Source organism: Dipodomys merriami, unplaced genomic scaffold, assembly GCF_024711535.1.
Source record: "Dipodomys merriami isolate MVZ:Mamm:240054 unplaced genomic scaffold, mDipMer1.0.p SCAF_46, whole genome shotgun sequence".
Taxonomy (NCBI): domain Eukaryota; kingdom Metazoa; phylum Chordata; class Mammalia; order Rodentia; family Heteromyidae; genus Dipodomys; species Dipodomys merriami.
The window spans coordinates 1091797-1108724 of NW_027206024.1; the positions used below are offsets into that span (position 1 = coordinate 1091797).

The 16928-nt window shown below is 42.3% G+C and overlaps 1 non-coding gene across 1 annotated transcript; it reads right to left on the reverse strand.

Moving 5' to 3' along the window:
• Nucleotides 1–7589: 7589 nt before the first annotated feature.
• LOC138808639 (U6 spliceosomal RNA) lies at nt 7590–7695 on the reverse strand. The gene has a single exon (XR_011366544.1). It is a non-coding gene; the product is annotated as a U6 spliceosomal RNA (small nuclear RNA).
• Nucleotides 7696–16928: the final 9233 nt, after the last annotated feature.

Consider the following 16928-nt stretch of genomic DNA (forward strand, 5'->3'; position numbering starts at 1 on the left):
AAATTGGGATTGCTGGGTCATGGGGGAGATCAATGTGAAGTCATTAGAGGAACCTCCATACTTCAATAGATACAATCTATTCAACATCAAACAACTATGTACTAATGGGTTAAGAACAGAAAAGAAGAATTTTGCAAACGAGAAGTTATTAGGTTTAGAGAGAAATGTGGGGAAAAGTAGGATTAGAGGGATGTGGTAGGTAAAAAGAGAGTGTATTTGACCAAGTCCTAATTTCAGAGAGGGAAATAGCTTGGGCAGAATTATTTGAGAGACTTAAAAAAACAAGAGAAAATGGAAAAACAAAAATTTAAATACAAAAAGTGAAACACAAAAATTATGATTAAAAGTTCTTAAAATTATAAAGGTAGAAGGAGATAATACTACTTTTAAAGAATTTAAGCCTAAGAGGTTTTGAATTGAGTAATAAATTTCTGGGTTAAATATGTACACAGGGGAGATAAAGTCTAATAATCGATGACAGGTATGTATCTGAGGATGAGCAAAACAGCAATTCAGTCACCCAAAAAGAAGAAAGGGAAGAAAAAAATGAAAAAGAAAAAAAAAAGAAGAGAAAAAGAAAAAAGAAAAAAATGACCAAAAACTCAGTAGAGATTAAAACACACACAGACACACACAGACACACAGACACACACACAGACACACACACACACACACACACACACACACACACACACGCACACACACATACCTAAAATAAAAATTATGCGAGGACAAAAAAGATTAATAGAAAACAATTTTTAAAATATAATTTTAAAACTTTTAAAAATTAAAAATTAAAAAAGGTATAAAAAAGAGTTCTTTGATTGGGGGGGGGGGGCTGCGTGCATGGGAAGATCTTTTATCTCCCTTGTGTCCTAACGAATCTCTTTGTGGAGTCTCAGGTCTGCTTGTGGTTACTGTCTGGTCTGTCTTGATTGGTTACTTAAGTCAGTTTGTTTGAGCAGGCAGAAAAATGCTCTGCTTTACCCAGGATTTTGTGATCCTCCTCCTCGCTAGTTCAGTGGGAGAGAGATCTGCTTTGATTATCACAAAAGAAGGAGATGGCAAAGAAGGAGATGGCTGTTTCTTCTAGTTTGGAGATGGTGTGATGAGGCTAGGTTCTGGGTAGAGTTGAGGCCTTTCACCAAACAGTAGCTTTTCCCTGAGGGTATAGCTTCTGATATACTCACAAAGCCCAGCCTACAGCTATTCTCAGGGTTTATGTATACTGAATTTCAATTGTTTTTCTAGGCTGCTGTAGAGAGGGGCAGCCTCTGGCTCTGTTTACCCAGAAGAATTCCACACCTGTAGGGGACGAGGATCCTCTGCTTGGGCTTGGTGACTTTCCCTTGGGTGGAGCTACGCCTGGAATGTCAGGTCAGGTTCCTGTGACCTGCTAAATGACTCCAGTTTTCTTCCAAGGCCTGAGTTGTTGGTAGCTCCTCAGCCAGGCCTCTGTCAGTATCAAAAATGGAGATCTCTGCTGCTGGGGGTGGGGAGAGGTGGACTTCCCTCCTTTGCTTCCTGAGAAGGAGTGAGGATGTCAGGGTTCTACTCACGCTGGAGTGTTGGTTCCGTGGTCATCTTTAGTCTGTGATCTGCAGGATGAAGATATTTGCTCCTTGTCAGTTCTTGCTGGTGTTGAGTAGAATCCACTAGCTCTCTGGGTCTGGTGCCTTTGTCCCGGACTCTCTGTGTTTATGTAGTGTGGCTATGGCCGCCACCACCACCGCCTTGGCACAGCTGCAAGCAAGTGCTCAGGTCTGTCTCATTGACTCAATTTTTACTCTCTGGCCAAACTCTCTGTACAGTGATAGCACACTTGGTGTGATTCTTTAAGCTAAGACTGTTCACTGGAACACTAAACTGCTATCTATACGAAAAATTGACAACTTCCAGCTTCATTTCCACAGTCTTCATTCAACATTCATGAGTATATTTCTTATCAAGCATTGTTGCCTGCTCCTTTGTTTCCCCTTCGAATCCCTTCAAATCACCCTCCTTCCTAATCCACCTCCCAGCCAAAGTTGTAAAGTTGATTTTTTGATGTAACATCTTGTACATCTTATTGTTGCAATGGGTCCAGCTGTATCCCTATTTAAACAGTTTGTTATTGCCTTAGCCCTCCACAAATTGTATCAACCTCAAATACAATGAAAGCAGGGGTTTTACCGTGGGGGAAGGACATACAAAGCAACAAAGAAATCATCTCATAAGTATGCTAGAAACAATTGCAAGAAAGAAAAACCATTTGATTCCTTATCTTGGTGTTTATTTCGCCTACCATCAACTTATCTGACCTTTTCTGCTTGTGTCAGGCATACTAGTTTATGCAAATAAAGAAAACCATGGTACCTATGTTTGTTTGGGCACAGCTTACTTCACTTAATATAATTTTTCCAAGTCTTTCCATTTCTTAACAAATGGGCAATGCCATTCTTTCTGATGAAGGCATAGAATTCCATTGTGTATATATACCACATTTTCTTGGTCCATTCATCTATGGTGGGACATCTGGGTTGGTTCCAAATCTTAGAGCTATGGTAAACAATGCTGCAATAAACATAGCTTTGCTGGTACCATTAGTGTGCTCTTGTTTGTGATCATTTGGGTAAATGCCCAAAAGTGGGATTGGTGGGTCATAGGGGAGCACTATGTGGAGTCTTTTGAGGACCCTCCATACTACTATCCAAAGTGGCTGAACAAGTTTACACTCCCACCAACAATGCAGTAGGGTTCCCTTCTGACCACATCCCCTCTAGCATCTGTTGTTATTAGAGTTCTTCATTATAGCCATTCTAATTGGAGTGAGGTGGTATCACAATGTTGTTTGGCATTTCTCTTATGGTTAGGGAAGTTGAGCATTTCTTCATGTGTCTATTGGCCATCCTTCTTTCTTCTTCAGCAAAGTTCCTCTGTTAGTCTATAGCCCACTTATTTATTGGGCAGTTGTTTCTTTGACGATTTATTGTTGGGGCATTTAATTTTCTTAGTTCCAGGTATATTGTAGATATGAGACCCTTGTCCATTGTATGTTTAGTGAAGATCTTCTCCCAATCTGTGGGCTTTCTGGTGATCTTGCTAGCTATGTCCTTTGCCATGCAAAAGCTCTGCAATTCTATGCAATCCCATTTGTCCAACCTTTCTTTAATTTGTTGTGTTTCTGTGTCTCTTTTAAGAAAATTTTGGCCTGTGCCAAGGAGACCTAGGGTTTCACTTATTTCATCCTTTGAATTTTTTAGAGTGTCAGCTTTGACTCCGAGGTCTTTGATTGTGGAGCACATGGGCAGTAAAGATGGCGCTGAGGGGGAGTTGTGTGGGAAGAGCCCAATTTGCTTTGCATTCCATGACTAACCATCCCGTGGAAGCTTAGGTGCATGATAAGGTTCCTCTTCCTCCCCTCCCATGCACACCTGGTCTTTTTTGCTTTATAAAAGAGCTTGCTCTGAGTTAATAAATGAATTTCCTGCTTCACTTGACTCACTGCTGTGTCTGTTTGTCTCCCTGGCTAAGTGAGGCCACGGAACAGGGGAGCAGCCGCACTTACCTTTCCTTGGACCCCATCCGTCTTTTGTGGGATGGACGAAGACCCAACATCTGTCACCCAACGTGGGCTTGAAAGGAAAAGATACCGGCAGAGGCTAAGCAGTCTCACAGGGTAAGTGAAACCCTTAGTATGTGTAATGCTATTACACAGAAGTAAGAGGAAGAGGCAGCATTAGGCCTAGCAGGCATAAAGGAGGACTTGAGAAGTGAGAAGGAAAAGGAATGGGTAAAATTCATCCAAGAATGCACTGAAACATGCACAGTGGAAATCAAAATGAGGGTGAAAGTTACCCCCTCTGACTCAGGTTCCCCGGATGGTCCTAGGTCCCCACCCTATTTCCCCGATTGAGGGAGAGGTACAGCGTCCTACGCAACCTGTGAGAAGGACCTGCAAGACTCGGACCCCTACCAACCTTCCATGGAGGGGTTGAGGGGTGGGGAAGTAACCTAATTGGAGGCCTACCCTGGAAAGGAAGGGCCACCCAGGACCCCGGACCCTGGGCCACAGGATTTGCTTCCCCAAGTGTATCTGGTAAATCTGGCCCATGGAATGGTATCCATGGGAAGCTAAAGATCTTAAAGAGCTCCACAAGGCAGTGCCGGAGGATGGTCCAAACTCTCCTTGGGCCCAGACTTTATTACAGGACATTGCTTATCACCCATGTGTCCCCAAGGACTGGCTGGATGTGGCCAAAGCCTTCTTCACTTTCACTTGTTCTCAGTTTATTAAATGGTGAGCTTTCTTTAAGGAGGAATGCAGAGTGCGAGTGGAGAATACCTGGCAGGCTCAATCTGTGATACCTATTACTTATACCATGTTAAAAGGGATGGGGAATGGTACTCCACTGGCATCCAACATGCCGCAATACCTGGCCCATACCATGATCAGGTGATGCAGGCAGGACTTGCCACATGGTTCAAACTGGATGATGGGCCCACTGAGTCAATTATAGCAGGAGTTACACAAAAACCTGGTGAGCCTCTAGTTGAGTTTGTAGATGGAGTTGAACAGAGTATTAACCACAAGCTGCCAGCAGGGAACCTCCAAGATCAGTTTGTAAAGCTGCTGGTCTGGGAAGAGATGAATGCAGACCACCACATGGCCTGCATGGGATTGAGAGAGTGTTTTCTGAGAAGATGGCTGGTGGCCTCACAGAATGTGGGAATGCAACAGCACCAGTCCCAATCATAAGCTTTAGCTTTACATGCTCAGACATCTGCAATGACTGTGGCTATTACTCAGGCACTGGCAGCCCAGGGCCAAGGAACCCCAAGACCATCGGGGAGAGGGACTTGTTTTAAATGTGGGCAGGAGAGGCACTTTAAGAGGGACTATTCACAACAATCCTCTGCCAACTGGCCCGAGGGGTCCTAACCTCCCCCTACACCCTGACCCAGGGGCACTAAGGGATACCATTGGAAAAAGAATTGTGGATCCAAGTTTGATTTAGATAGGAAGCCCTACCTGGGTGGAGTGGTGGCCATTGATAAAACCTAAACTTGTAGCCCTCCACCTTCTGGTGGAGATAAACCTTGGGTACATATGCCCTTCTATGAGTCCTTGGAACACACCCATATTTGTTATTCAAAAGGCCTCTGGGGCTAGGTGTGTGCTCCAAGATCTATGAAAGGTAAATGAAAGGATGGAGCTAGTAGGCATCCCTAAGAGGTATGCCCTGGACTCCTGCTATACCGTCAGAATATACCTCGGTGTGATTGATATTAAAGATTGTTTTTTTCAATCCTCCTGCATCCGGATGACTGCAAAAAGTTTGCTTTCTCCATCCCTTCTCTTAAGTTTTCCCTGCCTGATTGGAGGTTTGAATGGACGGTGCTGCCAGAGGGAATGGCAAATAACCTGGCCTTTTGCCAACAATACTTGTCCACACTTCTAGGGCCTGTGTTGGGTTCAGATACCTCCCTTGTGTTTGCCTACCCGGATGATATAATCGTGGGGCACCAAGACCTAGGACAACTGGAGGGCCTTCTGGCCCAGGTTCGCACCATATTAAGAAAGAGGGGCTTCACCATAGCACTCAATATGATTCAAAAGTTACCTCCTTTTAAGGTGCTCTGGTTCCACCTTACCTTGACTCAGGACAGTCTCCTTAAGCCTTTGCTGGATATTCCAACCTCTCTGACCTTAACCCAACTTCAGAGCCTTTTAGGGGAAATCAATTGGCTGTTGCCATGGGTGCCTGTCCCTAAAGATAGTGTGTGCCTTATTTGCCCTACTAAAAGGCAGGATGCACCAAGAAGTTATTACAATTACAGACAGCCATTGGGCAATATTTTTGCAGTTCCAAAAAGCCCTGGATGAAGTTTTACTGAAGAGGAATTCTATTTTTGAGCCCATTTCCCTTTGGTGGTTTGGAGGTGTTACATTGATTTCTGCAGTTTTAATTAAAAGGGGGGACCCATTAGAGTGGGTTCACACTCCCCTGGGGGCACACCTCAGGTATAATCTCAGGCAGATCAACTTGCAGATGCTATCGTCAAGGGAAGGACCCAAGCCCAAAGGCATTATGGCCTTGAGCTTCACTCCAATGTTTTTCTTTTGGGGATGGCAGACATTGAGCAGCTCACTTAAGCCAATGCCTCATCTTGCTCTCTCCTTAGAGGGTTTCTAGGACAAATTGAGTCCCACTACAACTGGTTCCTTTGATTTTTTTAAAATAAGAGTTGTAATAGTTATGAAGGAGTATCATAGTAATTTTGAATTGCATTTCTCTAATGACTTCTGTTCCCAAAGCTTAAGCCAGCATAGAAGTAGCATTAAACACAACTTTGTAAACCCACTGGCGATTTTCATGGATTTTGGAATACATGTCTATTCAGAATTTGTGCCCAGTTTTAAGCAAGTTTCTTGTTAATCTCATCTTTAATCTCTCTATACAAAATCAATAATTAATTCAATGCAGTAGAAAAGAAAAAATTAAGTATCTCCTAAAAATTATCATTTTTCAATTACGTGACATTGCTTAAATCATTTTCTGTTTACACTTGAGATTATATAAATTAATTTATTTAGACCTTTTACAAGGTTATACGTATTTTATTTATTTTACATTGATTGATATTTCCAAAGCCTGTGTGTTTAATTTTCCTTGGTGTATTTCAGTATCATGTAGCTCATATTTCAGAGTGAAGAATAAATGGAAGGAAGCAAACAAAAAAATACAGTTCCTCTCATCTGATGAAGCCTCTACAAGAATGAGGAAAGAGTTCATCCTTCTAAGGAGCTACGATAGGATATCAAAAAGTTAATTCATTCTAATAGGTCTTCATTATCTTTACAATGTAGCGTAAATGATTTAAAACACAATATACTGCTCAGATACTTATATGTTTTATCAGGTTTGTATATTTTCATATGGATTTCACCTCAGTTGTAATTCCTTCATTATTCTGTCCCTGATATTTTTACACTATCAAGACATAAGATCACCAGTTTGATTTAGAGCATGAGAAATTATCCATCTGGCTTCCTTGGAAGCAGTGCATATTCAATTGATAACATTATTTCTGGTTGCTCATTACATGTAATGGTTTCTGTAATACATATCACATTCTACGTAGTATTTAAAAATCTGCTTTGTTAACAATATTATATGGATAAAATTGGGGGAATAAACTCTTCCATCTCAGAACATTTTTATATGTTTTTAGTTGTAAAAGTACTGTTCAGAGGGGTCACAGTTACACACACACACACACACACACACACACACACACACACACACACACACACACATTTTCTTGATCCATTCATGTACTGAGGGGCATCGGGTTGGTTCCATATCTTACCTATGGTAAATAATGCTGCAATAAACATAGTTGTGCTTGTAGTTTTAGTATGGTCTTGTTTCTGATCATTTGGGTGAATGCCCAACAGAAGGATTGCTGCGTCATAGAGGATCTCTATGTGGAATCTTTTGAAGAACCTCCGTTCTGCTTTTCAAAGGGGTTGACAAGTTTACACTCTCACCAAGAATTCAGTAGTGTTTACTTCTGGCCACATTCCCTCCAGCGTCTGTCATTGTAAAAATATTGAACGCTTCAGGAATTTGTGTGTCATCCTTCGAAGGAGCTATGCTCATCATCTCTGTATCATTCCAGGTTTAGGGTATGTGCTGCCAAATTGAGCACAGAACTTTTTTTTATATATAAAGTGTAATTGATTTTCTTAAATTAGACACTTCAACAAAAAGTAAATGCAAAAGAATGGTCATGAAATATTTATTTCTTACATAAGCACATATTTAAGAAGAAACTCAAAATTGATATGTCAAAAACAAAGTAATTCCAAATATTTGTGGTTCAAGAGATGTGTAGAAGGAGGAGTTCAATTATTCTCTACAAGGCACCTGTCATAATGAACATTGCAGCAAGGGTTAAGGTTGTTAAAGTTCTAATGCTTTAAATGGGTTTAATTTTGGGAATTTGCTTAAATATGCCAAAATAGGGACTGTTTGGCAGGTCATAAAAATTTTCCATGAAGTAGTTAAGATTTATGGTAGCAGACATATATTACTAAGTATTTATATTTCAGAATTTATAGAAACTTTACTAATGAGAAGTTGCAAAGTCTTTGTTTAAAGAAGCAGAGTAAAGAGTTAAGAATTTGTTAACTACAATTTAGAGCTTCCTTACTTTATATGTTAGCGAGCAACAAGTGAAGATATAAGCCATATACAAATGACGAGATGAGCCATAAATAGTCATCTTAGTGGGTAACTTTAAAGACTACTCATAGCCTATAAAACTCTTGTTGAACATCATAATCTTAGCCAGTTTTAAATGTACAGGAATATGAGAATATAGTAAAATCTAATATGTAGTACACTTCAAATACTGGAAACACGTAACTGGTTTATTTTTTATTTTATTAATCATGAATATTTAATTGTTGTTTTTATTTATTTGTAGCATTGTTTTCCTTGTAGTAATATAATACAAAGTTTTGTAAATTGTCTTTTGGAGGTACTTTGAGAAAGTTACTGGGATGGTCAACCATTTTTATAGGTGCATGTGAGTTTACAAATAGCAAATTTAAGAACAAAATATTGATTAAAAATTTTATCAAGTAGAATCTGAATCAGGAGTGTTGATAAATGTCCACACCTAAAATCTTAGCCCTAGGGTGAAGCAGACGTATTACAGAGTTGAGGCTACAAAAATGAGAGACTGTATTTTGTTTTGTTTCTGTTTTTGTTGGTCATGAGGTTTGAAATCTAGAGCATGTGTGCTGTCCCTCAGCTACTCAGCTCAAGGCTAGCGTTACCACTTTTGTCACAGCACCACTTCCATCTTTTTCTGATATGTGGTACAGAGGAATCAAACTCAGGGCCTCATGCATGCAAGACAAGCACTATACCATTGAGCCACTTTCCCAGTTCCTGAGAAACTGTGTTTTAAAAAATCATCTAAAGAACATTTGTTTTATCTTTGGGTTATATATTGAAATATATGAATATCTTTTTATATTTTTGTGAATTATCATACTACTAAATTTATATTAACTTCAGCCACTTTATTATTCTCAAAGTCATGAAATATCTCTGAGAGATTGCATCTGTGAAAATTGTTTTTGCAGTTATAATTTCTTGAGTAATTTTTAGTTTTTTATCAAAAGCACTTTATATTTTATGTTGGTGGGTTATTGTACATTAAATACCTTCAAATGTACATGTAGAATCTAAAAATAGCTGTATGAATATTCTCATACAGCTCTTATTTATCTGTTATGCACTTTCAGTATTATGATATTTCTCTCTATCTTTCACTCTATCTCATTCACTTGCTTTCTCGTTCATGCTCCATGTCTGCTACTTAGCATTTCTGCTGGTGTACTATTATCTTTCAGGATCCACTGGTTTTGGGAGAACATGATAGGGACCATCAGTTACAATGGCATTCTTTAAGAGTTATAGCAGTGATGTGATATTATTCTTTACAATGCTAAATGGCAAAACAACAGATCTAAAAATTCCTTTTCACTTTTACTATTATTATAAATTTTATCTCATAGGAATCATTGGGATGGATAAGATACTTTATCCTTTTACCTAAAAGATATTTTTTCTTTTATAAATAACCCATTTCTTTTATTATCAGTAAGTAAATACATGTAATGAAAATAAAGCTATCCTATGGATAGATTTTCATCCCTGTTCACAGGGATGAAAAACAAAGTAGTGGCAGAAGTGAGTACAAAGGATAACCATCATAGAGCAAAGATCCTCAGAGCAGTTTATCATGTACACTTTGTGTGAATGACAATGTGCAGGAACTATAGATTAAATCACTGAACAGCTGATATATACGCACATATATTATGTATGTATATTTTTTATATTTGCATATATGTGTGTATATGCCCTTATATATGTACACATGTATGCTCTTATACACATGAATACACACATACATACACACATGTATACCTGGAGAAAGACACATAGTTACAGCCAACAAAAGTTTCACTACTTGATGAATATGCCTTAGACGGAATGCTTGGAACCAAATATGTTGAAGATGCATTTTTCTCTAGAAGTATTTTTACCACTCCTCTTATCTCTTAAAACTGATAGGTTTTGACAGATTCGACTTGCAAAATGCAGTACAAGTGATAGCAAGCCACTTGGAAATCTCATTAAGTAATGGTCATAAGGTGTCTCCCTGTTTCCCACAGAATGCTTGCTCTTGTAGACATTCTCAACAACCAAAGTAGCTGGAGAATACTCTGGTAAAGAATAACGTTATAAGGCTTTAAATGGCATCCTTCTTTGAGCTATTTTCCAACAGCTTGCATCAATTCCTAAGCAGATGAGTGAGTCCTCAGAAGACTGGAGCTCATGTCATTATTTAACCAACCCATTTGAAAAGTCCTATGTGAGAAATGCTGACTGAGGTCTTGCTGATTTATTGGTCAAGAAAATAAGAAAGAAAACTGCCACACGTACTCCGGTGGAGTCTGCTTAGCATGGGAAACCTGCTTTCAGATCTGAGAATTGGGCTTCAAAGAGGCCTACCTCCTGAAAAGGCTGGCAAGCCCCTGGGAAAGATGTGTTCCTGTTTTTCTTTTCTGTGCTGTATAGGAGTGCCTATTAATATTTTACTGTTCCTGCTGCTTGTTCTACTTACTCATGCTCAATGTTCCTTTATTCAAGGCTCTTTCTTGGAAGTGTTGACGACTCCAACATCTGATGAGTGTCCTGAGAACATGACTAACTCACCAGAGTTAAGTGCTACCCTAAAAGCCCCTCTTATGGATGCTATTAGACAAGTCATATGGAAATATAAATGTATTGGGGGTTTCATGACGTCACTTCAGCAGAAGGAATTGTTTGTAAGAGATTTACAAGAAGCTGTAGGCACGTCTAGAGCAGAAAGAGTGTATGGCTATTGGAGACTTCCCTTTAATCCTAAAGCATATACAATAGATGCAGGGAGCCGGGGCGAACGCCATTACAAGGCGCCGCCCACTCCCTTGCAGCTTTGAGGTCCATATTAGACAGTGCTTGGCGGGAGGGTGGGTCCTGGGCTTTGCGCGTGCGCGAGCCACGTAGAGTCCCCAGCCAATCCCGTGGCACCTGGTGACGGTGAAAGGCAGATGACCAATGATAGAAAGACCCGTGTTCCTATTCCCTATATAAGCGGCCATGTTTTGGGTGCACACTCTCTCGCGCTCAAGCTCTCCCATCAATTGAAAGGCTCTCCAATAAAGCGTGATCTGAGAAGACTCCTGGTGTGGTGGTCTTTTTTTCTCGCTGGCCGAGAAGGCGTTCGCCGCAAGTGGTGCCAAAACCCGGGACCCGCGCGAGAGGCCGTACAGGAGCCAGAATTCAAAACGCGGAGAGGGGACGTCGGTAAGTATCCCCCGGTATGCTGTTCACTGTAGATTTAGATATTTATTGTTTGCTTGCATTGCTTCTTCCCTTGTGGCTTGTCTTTTTGATGATGCGCACTTGCCTCGAGGAGGTAGGGTTTGATTTAATCCAGGAAGGATGCAAAGTACTAACATGGCATCAGGATAGTCTATCAGAGTCAGCATCCAGTAAAGGGGAGGAAAATAGACCTAAAAGAAAAAGGGAAAAAAGACAAAAGGATCCTAAAGAATTAAAGCAGGAGGGACTGCAGCCCTCACAAAAGGAGAAGGGTCTTAGGGAAGAGGGGGTCTCAAGGAGACCCCTATGCCCTTCTTTAAAAGCAAACCGGTTCTCAGCCCTACATGTGGAAGGGCGGGACCAAGAATGCAGTGATCTTGTGAGTGACTCAGAGGAAGAAATGTTAGAGGAGGAGGGAGAGCAGCTCGATCCAGATGATAGTGAAGACTTAGAAGAGGCTGCGGCTTGAGTATGAGGCAGACAGATATGGGGGGTGGTGCCCCCTAGGGGTGGGAGTACCGCAGCAGCCAGGAAGAGGAAACGGAGCTGGCCCTCACCCGTCGGCCCCCCTGCCGTGCCCGCCGATGGTGCAGAGTCACTTTATAAAAGGAAGCACCTGGTCGCAGTTAGCAGCCGCTTTTCCAGTTTTTGAAAATCCAATTACTAATGAAAGAAATTTTGAGCCGGTTTCCTACTTCCAGCTTAAGGATTTAGTTGAGGCAGTCCGGACTTATGGAGTGACGGCTAATTATACCACTGCCCTGCTCCGAAGACTGACCGTCAATGCTATGACGCCCACGGACTGGTTTGAGGTAGCCCGTACCTGTCTCAATCATGGGCAGTTCCTCGATTTCCGGTCTATTGTTCAAGACAAGGCTCAAGCCCAATACAGACAAAATGTCCGTGACGGGTACCGGGACTGGACCGTAGATATGCTTCTCGGGCAGGGACCCTACACGGTAGACCAGACAGGATATACCTTTGAAGTATACCGCCAGGTAAACGAGATCTTTTACAAGTCCTGGCGGGCCCTCCCAAACAAGGGAGAGATGGCTGGCAATCTAACAAAAATCATGCAGGCCCCTAATGAGCCATTTTCTGATTTTGTTGCCCGTATGCTAGAGACAGCCGAGCGGGTGTTAGGAAATCTGGAAACAGCCATGCCATTTGTACAGCAAATCATTTTTGAACAAAGCACCAAGGAATGTCAGAGGGCAATTACCCCAGTAAGAATTCAAAGCCTAGAAACTTGGTTAAAAGCCTGCAGAGAAGTAGGTGGCCCCCTGACCAATGCGGGGCTGGCGGCTGCTGTCTTGTCGGCTGCCGGGGCCACAAAAGATAGTAAAGGGAAAGGGTGTTTCCGGTGTGGTCAGTTGGGACATTTTAGACAACAGTGCCCACAAAATGGTGGTCCTGCGCAAAACATACCCATGCAGCCAAGGACTCCAGCAGTGTGTCCTCGTTGTAAAAAGGGAAAGCATTGGGTCAACGAGTGCAGGTCAGTTAGAGACATCAATGGACATTTTATCCCCCAAATTACTCAAAACGCTGATTCTGAACCAGAGCCAAAAAACGGGAAGGAGGGCCCTCGTCCCCAGGGCCCGAAAATTTATGGGGCATTTCAGACTCTGGGTCCCGGACAGCACCCGCAACAACCTCCCAGCCAAAGAGAACAACCTCAGGCTCCGCAGGGTTGGACCTCTGTGCCACCTCAGGACGGGTATTAACAGAGCAGATGGGTGTACAGATTGTGGAGACAGACATGAGAGGACCCCTAGATGAAGGCACTGTAGGAATAGTTTTAGGACGCTCCTCCTCCACAATGAGAGGATTAATAATTTTCCCGGGAGTGATTGACCCTGACTATACGGGGATAGTCCTCTGCCATGTCCCCCATGGAGTGGTGTCCATTTCTCCCGGGGATAGAATCGCACAGCTCCTGCTTTTGCCTTCTCTTCATGGCAACTTCCCTGCTAAGGAGATAGAGAGAGAAGATAAAGGGCTAGGCTCCACTGGAGTCGACCTTACATGCCTGTCCATAACTTTAGACCAAAGACCCATGCTAACTCTCCAAGTGGAAGGGAGAAGATTTGAGGGACTGGTGGATACAGGGGCAGATCGAAGCATCATCCAAAGAGGGGAGTGGCCAAAGCAATGGCCAACTCAGAAATCCTCCCAGACCTTACAAGGGCTGGGCTATGCCGATGCCCCACAGTTAAGTGCAAAAGAATTGACTTGGAGAACAGACGAAGGCCAAGTTGGAAAAATGCAGCCATTTGTGGTAGACGTCCCTGTCAATCTTTGGGGAAGAGATGTGCAGCAACAGCTAAAGCTAACTTTAACTAATGATTATTCTGAGGCCAGTCAGAATATGATGAAACAGCAAGGATTTGTGCCAGCCTTGGGGCTTGGTCGGCGTCTCCAAGGACGCAAGGAGCCGATAGAGCCACTTCCTAAACAGGACAGGAAGGGTTTGGGTTTTTCTTAGGGGCCTCTGAAAACAAAGCTTCCACTGAAGGTGGGATACCCATACCTTGGTTAACACAAAAGGCGGTGTGGGTTCCTCAGTGGCCCCTCTCTCGAGAAAAATTGGAAGTGGCTCAAACTCTTGTCCAGGAACAGCTGCAGCTGGGGCATGTTGAGCTTTCAGTGTCATCTTGGAATACCCCAATTTTGTGATTAGAAAGGCCTCCGGAAAATGGAGATTATTACATGACCTTAGAGCAGTAAATGCCCAGATGCAAATTATGGGACCCATCCAAATGGGACTTCCATTGCTCTCTGTGTTACCTCGAGAGTGGCCTGTTTTAGCTTTAGATATTAAGGATTGCTTTTTTTCCATACCTCTTTATGAAAAGGATAGGGAGCGCTTTGCCTTTACTTTGCCCTCTGTTAATCATGAAACCCCGGATGCTCGCTATCAGTGGAAAGTTCTCCCCCAAGGGATGGCTAATAGCCCAACAATTTGTCAATTGTTCATAGGGGCTGCATTAACCCCTGTCAGGAAAAAATTTCCAAAAGTATGGATTGTCCATTATATGGATGATATCTTGTTGGCTGCTCCCTCGGTAGAGACTCTTCATAAAGTGTTTGAGCGGATAACGGAGACCTTAGCTGATAAAGGACTGATTATTGCCCATGAGAAGTTTCAACAGACTAGTGTTGTTCAATTTCTGGGAACCATTGTTTCTCCTACTGAGTTTAAACCACAAAAACTTTCCATTCGAACTGGTCATCTCAAAACACTTAATGATTTTCAGCAATTGGCAGGAGATATTAATTGGATAAGGGGGTTTCTTAATCTCCCTCGGTCAGAGTTGTTACCTTTATTTGCCATTTTGGAGGGCGACCCTGAAGTCACCTCCTCTAGATCCCTAACACCTTTAGCACTAAATTCCCTACAAAAGGTTGAGGCAGCTTTGTCTAGGGCTCAACTTTCACGGGTTGATTTAAAATTACCTATCGATTTATGTATATTAAAAACAAAAAATTATCCCACGGGGGTTCTTTGGCAAAATGGCCCCTTATGGTGGCTCCACAGCAATTCTGTGGGAGCAAAAACTGTTCAATATTTTCCTGAATTAGTGGCTAAGCAGGCAATTTTGGGTATAAAGTATTGTTTGATGCACTTTGCAAAATTTCCAGATAAATTAATTATTCCATACACCCGTGAGCAAGTTGAAATTTTAGCAGCCACAGTGGATATGTGGGCAATTCTTGTTTGCTCGTTTCCCAATGTAATTGATAACCATTATCCTAAGCATCCTCTACTTGCCATAATTAACAAAAATTTAGTGTATTTTCCTGTTGTCACTTCAAAGGAGCCCTTGGTTGATGCTCTGACCATCTTTACGGATGGATCAAAATCTGGACAAGGTGCCTTTTTTGTTCAAGGACACAAATAGCCGGTGGTCTTTAATTTTCGGCTGAATGCCCCACAGGCTGTTGAATGTGTAATTGTGCTTGAAGTTTTTAAAAGATTTGATCAACCTTTTAATTTATTTTCTGATTCATTATATGTTGTAAATGCCGTTGCTTCTCTTAAAGTTGCTGCTTCAATTAAGCAGGCCAGTACAATTTCTAATGTTTTGTTACAGATTCAGTCCCTTATCTTAAACAGAAAACACTCTTTCTATATTGGACATATTCGTGCCCACTCTATGTTGCCGGGCCCGATGGCAAGGTGTAATGATTTGGTGGACCAGGCAACTCGGGCTGTGGCTCTGGTCGCTGCTGATCCTGTAAAATTGGCAAAAGACTTTCATAGATTGTATCATGTACCTGCTAATACCCTTAGGAAAAGATATAATTTGTCCAGGCATGTGGCAAGAGATATTGTTAAAGCCTGTAAATCCTGTGTTACCTTTCTTCATCCTCCCCATGTGGGGGTAAACCCCAGGGGGTTGAGACCAAACGCCCTATGGCAAATGGATGTTACTCATCTGACAGAATTTGGTAAGTTAAAATATTTACATGTGTCTGTGGACACCTTTTCTGGTGTCATTCATGCCACACCTGTGGCAGGAGAAAAGGTGTCTCATGTCAAAATACACTGCTTAGAAGCTTGGGCAGCTTGGGGAAAGCCCCTTAGACTTAAGACGGATAATGGCCCTGCTTATACTTCCCATGGTTTTCGCGCCTTTTGCACACAAATGCAGGTTGCCCACACCACCGGATTGCCCTACAATCCTCAAGGACAAGGTACAGTGGAAAGAGCTAATAAAAGCATAAAAGAAATGCTTCAAAAACAAAAAGGGGGAATTGCTGAGTCAGCGTCCCCCAGGGAAAGACTTTCTCTTGCGCTCTTTACCCTTAATTTTTTAATTCTAAATGACAACTATCAGCCTGCCGCAGATCGGCATATGACAAGAGACCCCATGGATACTAAAGACATGGTTATGTGGAAGGATGTTATTAATAATAAATGGTATGGACCGGATCCGGTAATAACGAGATCCAGGGGAGCTGTTTGTGTTTTTCCACAGAGTCAAGAAGTACCTCACTAGGTGCCAACGAGACTGACCAGGCCAGTGGAGACTGCAGAAGAACCCCCTCTTGAAGATGCCATCCACTCGTCTCCTGATGCAGCTGATCTTAAACCAATGATGCTGTGGGCTGTTACAATTTACTGACTGGGCCTCTGCGGTGTCCTTTTTCAAAGAGCGGGTGGGAGTCGGGATGTTTTTAGCCTGCTGCCTGGGAGGATGCGTGGTCTGCCTATGGTTGGTCTGTTGCCTTCGAGCCCAAACCAGAAGTGACAAGGTTGTTATCTCGCAAGCATTAGCCGCTTTTTAGAGTGGATCCTCACCCCAGATCTGGCTGTTGGCCCTGAGAGGCAATTAAGCCTTACCATTCTGCATAGCCTTAGCACCCCGAGGGATCAGGGAATCCCATTGCACCGGGACAGGTATGCAACTTGCAATTTGGGACAGGATGCGAGGCAAGTGCACTGCACTTGAGGAGGACCATCTCCTCAAGAAGAGCATGCTGGGT